Source organism: Oryctolagus cuniculus, chromosome 14, assembly GCF_051225735.1.
Source record: "Oryctolagus cuniculus isolate XC-2025 breed Fujian yellow rabbit chromosome 14, ASM5122573v1, whole genome shotgun sequence".
Taxonomy (NCBI): Eukaryota; Metazoa; Chordata; class Mammalia; order Lagomorpha; family Leporidae; genus Oryctolagus; species Oryctolagus cuniculus.
The window spans coordinates 70,550,173-70,557,363 of NC_142880.1; the positions used below are offsets into that span (position 1 = coordinate 70,550,173).

General features: G+C 33.6%; 1 protein-coding gene across 3 annotated transcripts in view; it reads right to left on the reverse strand.

Moving 5' to 3' along the window:
- HCN1 (hyperpolarization activated cyclic nucleotide gated potassium channel 1) overlaps window positions 1-7,191 on the reverse strand; it is a 423,356-nt gene that overhangs the window by 196,598 nt on the left and 219,567 nt on the right.

Sequence of the window (7,191 nt, forward strand, 5' to 3'; positions counted from 1 at the left end):
TTCTTCAAACTCTGAATGATGTCAGGGAGATATTTATTTTTCTGTCAATTTTTCTAAAAACTAATTGAAATCCCTATCTTATTCTTGTTTATCTATAGTAATAAGTGTGTAGATTCTATAATAAGTGTGTAGAAAAACTAAATGACTAATGAAATTTTGATTACATATAATGAGTGTTTGAAAACAATTTTAATTGTTTTTTACACTGCCATATGCTCCATAATTATAAATTTGTTATTAAACAGAAAAACTTGTTTTCTGTGTTTTAGACACATGCTAGTTTTAAATAATTAAAATATCATAAAGTGGGTAAATTTTTATGATGATGTAGAATATTTTGAACTTTTGAAACTATTTTGAATTGACCTAAAAAATTAGTATCCACTGATATTAGATCTGACAACATAAACCTCACTCTATTTTAGAAGTTCCAAATATATTATCAATTTGAACAGACCAAACTTGTACCAGACACATAAGCTGTGCCAAAATCTACTCTAAAAAGTGGTATTTGGACACATTCTTATTAAGTTGGCAGAATTTAAACCCAATAGAACTCAGTATTTCTGACAAGTTCTAAATGGATGTGTCCTCAAGGTTACTATCATTATTATCTGGGCTTTCACCAAGCATTCAAACTCACAAATTATTCTTGTGTATTCTGCAACATTTATCATTGATTCTACCTATATAGTATTTTGGTTCATTGATATATTTATGCAGTATTAGAGCTCACAGAAGACATTTTACTAATTTCTTTAGAGAGGAAAACATGTATTTTATATTAGGACTAATAAGGAAGAAGAGTTTTAATATGTCCACATTTTGATAAACTCATTTTTCTAACTCTTAAAAAGAATCAGCATTTTCTCAAAAGTCTAATTTCTGTGCATATATAGAATGAGGTAGATATTAAAACTGTTAACGGGTTAAATAGCAATTAAAATATTTTAAAAGTATTTTTTAAATCACATATGAGAATAGCTATAGGACCATATTTTGACCCTTAAGGAGATACAAAAGCATGCTCAAGAATCCTGCAGATGTAGTCAATGCCCAAAGCTCCTCTAAGGATTTTAGGACTTCTAATATTTATTACCAAAGTTTATAGAAAGCCATCCTCTCAAAAAGAGTGCAATGGACTGAATGTTGAAGTCCCCCTGCCCCAAAGCCATCGCCACTCACCCACCCACCCACACAAATTTATATGTTGATTTCTAACACTCAGTGTGATGGTATTTGGATTTGGAGACTTCAGAAAACAAGTGGGTCCTCACGAAGGGATTAGCTCCTTTATAAGAAGGGACCTAAAAGCTTGTCTCCTCTCTGTTTCTGTCTCTACTATGAGAGGACAAGAAGATGGCTAAACCAGGAAGAGTGCCCTAACTGGATACTTACTCTGCCAGCATCTTAAGAATTTCCACATTCTAGAACAATGAGAAATGAATACCTCTGGCTTAAGCCACCTAGTCTATGGTATTTGGTAATTGTAGCACAAGCAAACTGAGACAGAAAGATAGCCATTTTACTTTTCATTAGAAAATCAGAAAAGATACATTCACTGAAGAAATTTAAATAAACATTTAGCTAAATGTATGGGGAAAATAAATCACATATTTTTAGTATTTAACAACCATGACGTTAAAAATAATTTATTGATAAAACAACTATGAAGTAAATGGAATGTAGTAAAATTAGTATTAAGTGAGTAGTATATATTAGTGTGAAATATATTTACAGTTCAAATTGAGATACATTGAATTTGGAACAAGTCTAAAGTTCCTAACAAAATGCATACTTATGTACATACATAAATACATATAGTTATAGGAAAGATGTATCCCATAGGAAGACTTCTTGCAGGCTCATAAATATATAAGAAAAATACTTCAATTTAATAGTCAAATAGCCTTGTTTCCAAGGGGCACTTCAAATCCTGGAGAATCCTCCATTTAGACTAGGTAAGTCTACAATAAAGGCAGATGGTATCGTGAGATCAGAATTTAGCATGGAATAAAACTGTCATTGCTGAGCCAATAAACACAAAGAAATGATAGACATTAGTAAATGCGTTTGAGAGTAGATTCAAAAAGTCAGACAGAAAAGAACGTCATGTCAAAGAGAACACAAACACCAGACTCTTCCAGCTTCCAGGAGACCAGTTATCTGTTTCCCGTACTCAGAGTCACTGTTTTGGTACGGTTCATCCAACCCAGAGATCCTAGATTCATGGTAATTCAATTAGTCAACAAGGATTTTTTTTTTCTTTGTACTTCTTCCTTTTCTCCTTCCTTGTTTTTCTATTATGTTCTAGACTTATTGTGATTCTTTTTTATTTAAGATTTATTTTATGTTATATGAAAGACAGTTACAGAGAGAGGTCTTCCATCTGCTGGTTCACTCCCCAGATGGGGGCAAAGGCTGGAGCTACGCTGATCCAAAGCCAGGAGCCAGGAGCTTCTTCCAGGTCTCCCATGCTGGTGCAGTGGCCTGAGGACTTGGGCCAGCTTTTACTGCTTTCCCAGGCCAAAATGAAAAGCTGGATTGGAAGAAAAGCAGCAGGGACTAGAACAGGCACCCATATGGTATGGCTGTGCTTCAGGTCAGGGCTTTAATCCACTGTACCACAGCTCCAGCCCCAACCTATGTTGATTCTTGACTGGTGTAAACCAATTAATTCCTTCTAAATGCCTTCCATGTCTGGGTTTCTTGTTTTGCCACTTTGTAAAGGTTTTAATATTAAACTTCTTTTTTCCTACAGTCTGCCTAAAACTTTTGCCTTGTTTCTTCTAAAATCAATGTGTGTCAAAAGCTCAATTTTCATGTTCCCCAAATCAGGCATAATTGGGAGAAGATGATAGAAAAAAATATAATCACATATGACACTCCCATCTAACATTTTTGTAATATGAATAATATCTGCATTTTCTTCTATGGCTTGATTAACAAATCAAAAAATGTAAACAGCATCAAAAAATTAGAAATAAATTCCTTCAACCAAATCCACAGTTAAACATCATTCTCTATTTTCTTCAGAAAAATCTATGAAAAAGCTTGTTCATCTTGACTATCAAATTGACTTTCTCAATTTCCACTCAGTACTTCAGTGCAAAAGTCTAGGTTTGCACTCACTGTTTTTTCTTGCCAAAGTTCACATCCCTCTAATTGTCATATCCAAGTATATTTTGCAGTTTACATATTCTTAATTTCTCTGTTGCTTTTCACACATTTGGTCATTAATTTGCTGAGACACTGTCAGTTTAAAAGACACCAATATTCCTAGAATATTTCTTTAAGGGACATCTATAGATTTGATTTTCATTGTTGTTAGCTTCTACTTAAAAACCATGTTTCCCAGGTCCTATTCCTAGATGACTGTTCTCTTTCTGCTCCTGCAAAAGCTCTTCCTATTGGATACATCCTCTCTATGTATGAATGCATGTACGTATGTATTTTACTATGAGCACTATAATCAAGCATCAAACTAAACTCATACACTTACTTTACTAAAAGTTTTCTATTTTGGTCACTTTAGTCAATGGCAAAGTCATTTACCTAAGAAGTTAAGAAATGTGGGACTTAACATTATTCCTTTTTTCTCCTTCGCTTTTTATTACTATTTTATTTCCAAAATATTTTGAGCTTCTCTCCCAGACCTAAGTTTTTTGACTACCAATAATTCAAATGTTCATCATTTAAACTAAATTATTATGATGATTTACAACAACCAAAGGATACATTCTTTTTAAAGGGTAAGAAAAATTACAGACAAACAAAGAGGAAATGAGGCAAATGAGGAGCCTGGGACCCTATCCAGGTTCACAGTGTAGTGGCAGCCAGGATGCAGTGGTAACTTGGCAATGAGAGACAGAAAGGTGCAGAAGAATGTGGGAGCAGAGTAAAAATAAACATCAGCTGTAGTGCTTCCTCAGGGATACCAGCCTACCAGCCTATATGTGCAAGTGCTGCATGCTTGGTCTAGCATTTTTATACTTAAGTAAAGCATCGCTACATTTAAATGTGTCAAAACAGAAATTTAAAGCTTATTAATGTTTAAGTATACATTTTAAACTTTTACTTATATTTTCACAAAATAATTTTTAGAAAGTTGTTTCTGGCATGGCATTAAAGTTTTTCCTTAACTGTAGATAAAAATATCTGAGGCCAGTACTGTGGTATAGTGGGTATAGCTACCATCTGCAGTGCTGGCATCCCAGATGGGCGCCGGTTCGAGTCCTGGCTGCTCCACTTCCTATCCAGCTCTCTGTTATGGCCTGGGAAAGCAGCGGAAGATGGCCCAGGCCCTTGGGCCCCTGAACCCATGTGGGAGTCCCAGAAGAAACTCCTAACTCCTGGCTTCAGATCGGTGCAGCTCCGGCCATTGTGGTCAACTGGGGAGCGAACCATCAGATGGAAGACCTCTCTCTCTCTCTGCGTAACTCTGACTTTCAAGTAAAATAAATAAATCTTCAAAAAAAAAAAAAAAAAAAAAAAAAAAAACACAACTCCCTCCTAAGGCCAGCTCTGTGGTGCAGTAGTTTAAGCTGCCATTTGAGATTCTACCCTCTTATATCAGAATGCTGGTCTGAGTCCCAGCTGCCATATTTCCAATCTAGCTTCCTTACAATGAACCTGTGAAGGCAGCAAATCATGGCCCAAGTAATTAGACTCCTGCTACTCATGTTGGAGACCTGGATGGAGTAATGGGCTCCTAACTTCAGCCTGGCCCATCCCTGACTGTTGCAGGCATTTGAACCAGCAGGTGAAATATCTCTTTGTATGTCCCTATCTCTTTGTCACTCTGCATTTCAAATAAATAAATTAAATAAATCTTTAAAAATATTTTATCCCTTGAACTCACATGTACCTTTCACAAAAATGGAAGAGCATAAATCCATCAAGGAATAGGAAACTTGAAGGGATACTTCATCCTTCAACTCAGTGCATCAGCAAAGTTGCTATCCAGCTTCTTTTTACAGAAAGAAAGAATGGAAGCCAGAGAGAATAAATGCCTTGAACCACAGATACACGAATCAAGGACTAAAATTCCTCATTCTCTTGAGGGATTTTCCTATTCATTGAACTGAATTTCTGGTATCTAGCATCTTAAATAAAAGAGAAAGGTTTGGGTCGAGACTTAGATTTTGCTGAAACAAGTTTAAATTAATTGAAATTCTACCAGTTAAACTTCTCACAATGTCTTTACAATTATGCATGTATTTTATGCAGGAGTCAAGCAATAACTTACATAAGGGAAAAGTGCTCATTAACGCATTTTTGTTCAGCTACAGTTTTTATTTGAACCTAAAATTAAAAAAGAATCTATTTTCTCTTAGAAATATCTGAGTTAAAATGATCAAACTCTAATGATTACAAAATTATTCATCAAAATTTATAATAAATACGAAATACCTATCAGAATTAACATGAAAAGGTTTATCTGCTTTGTAATTCAAGTGAACAATGTATTTTCAGTTGGAAACTAAGTTTCCAATTGTCACTGTGAAAAATAAAAAAAGTGCTTGTCTTCCACTGTGAACATAGTTGTAATGGTATTATAAAATATGTACACCAGATTTTACTTCAAGACATGATCCCATTTAATTCTAAATTAGATCAACCATTTCTCCAGACAACAATAAGTCATTTTTGTTACAATCTTCTAGATTTTACTAATACTTTTGTTTAAGTGTATAATTATTTACTAGGTAAATGTGTTCTTTATTGAAACAAGATAGAATAAAAGAAGTGGTTTGTGAGTCACCACTTGTTTTCCATTTGGGGGAGTATATGATATCATTATTATTCATATATGATAGTAAAAAACAGCTGGTAGGAAAAGGCTATTAAATGATAATTTTATTTTGGTGCAAATACTTTTAAAATTCTGTGTGCATAATTCCCAAAGACAGAATACAACTACAAATTAGAATGCATAGGAATCCTAATTACATTTTCATCAAAATGTTTTCTTTAATCAACTGAAAATAATTTATACTTACATAGAGAATATAAGTAGGAAAGAGAAAAAAGTAGGTTTTAGCAGAGTTAATAACGTATAGTTTTATTCTTTCTAACAGACAATGTGAAAAGAGGGGCTAAATTTGTAATATTAAGAAACAAAAATGTAATTTACAAATGACATATCTATGCATGTAGAATGAATTAAAAATAAAAATAACTATTGCTCACAGTCATATTCTCAGCATCACTTATTTTTAAACTATTACATCTCATCATTTTACCATTAAAAAAAGCTATGAAGTAATTAAAGTGACTATACATGCCCTTGTATGTCTTGACCTTTTTTTCACCCTCCCACAATTTTATCTACCGTCTTCACCAACTTACACTTTAACTTCCTCTAGGAAGCCTTACCTGCACCCATTGGGATTACTGTGCAATTCTGCTATATGTGTTCCCACAGGTCCCTTGGGTCTTAGCATTTGTCTTGCTATGGCATAATTGCCTGTTTATGTGCCTGTCCTCTTCATTAAATCACATGTTCCTTACATATACAGACTGCTTGTTGTTTTTCATTATATTCTTAGTTTCATACTAGTATTTGAGCTTAGCATAAGGTTTAGTAAATATTTATTAAATTAAAATCATAATTTAAAAAAAAAATTTGCAATGTCATAGATAAAGCTAGCTTACCTCCAGACTATTGGCCAAGATACATTTTATACCTCCTAAGGCATATTCAAATTAGTGAATTTAAATACGTAATACCTGTCTTAATTAAAAATACTACAAGTAGTATAAATCAGGAATGTGCTCATGGTAACACTTTGCATGACCCCAAAATTTTCAAAACTTAGCTAGAACATATTTTTTTTCAGAATTAGAAGATCTCTACATTTTATTTTTTTATTGCTCCTGGAGATTTACTTTGGATAAAATAGTTGGAAGAGAGATTACAATAATACATTGTACAAGAAGTTTGGAAAATAATTTAAAGGAGTATTTTATGCAGTAGGGTTCTGACTCAATCATAAACGTGCTTGCTCTCCAAGTCTGTAGAGCAGGTAGCCCTCTGTCCATATCCATAAACAGAGATGATTTTTTCATAAAAAAGAATATTCCCATGTGATAAATCAAAGTTTCCTTTTAGAAAAAAACAAGGTTTTTCTCCATCAAAATATCAAAGTCATACCAAATTTTTCTAGTTCTGCAAATCTGAAGCAACCA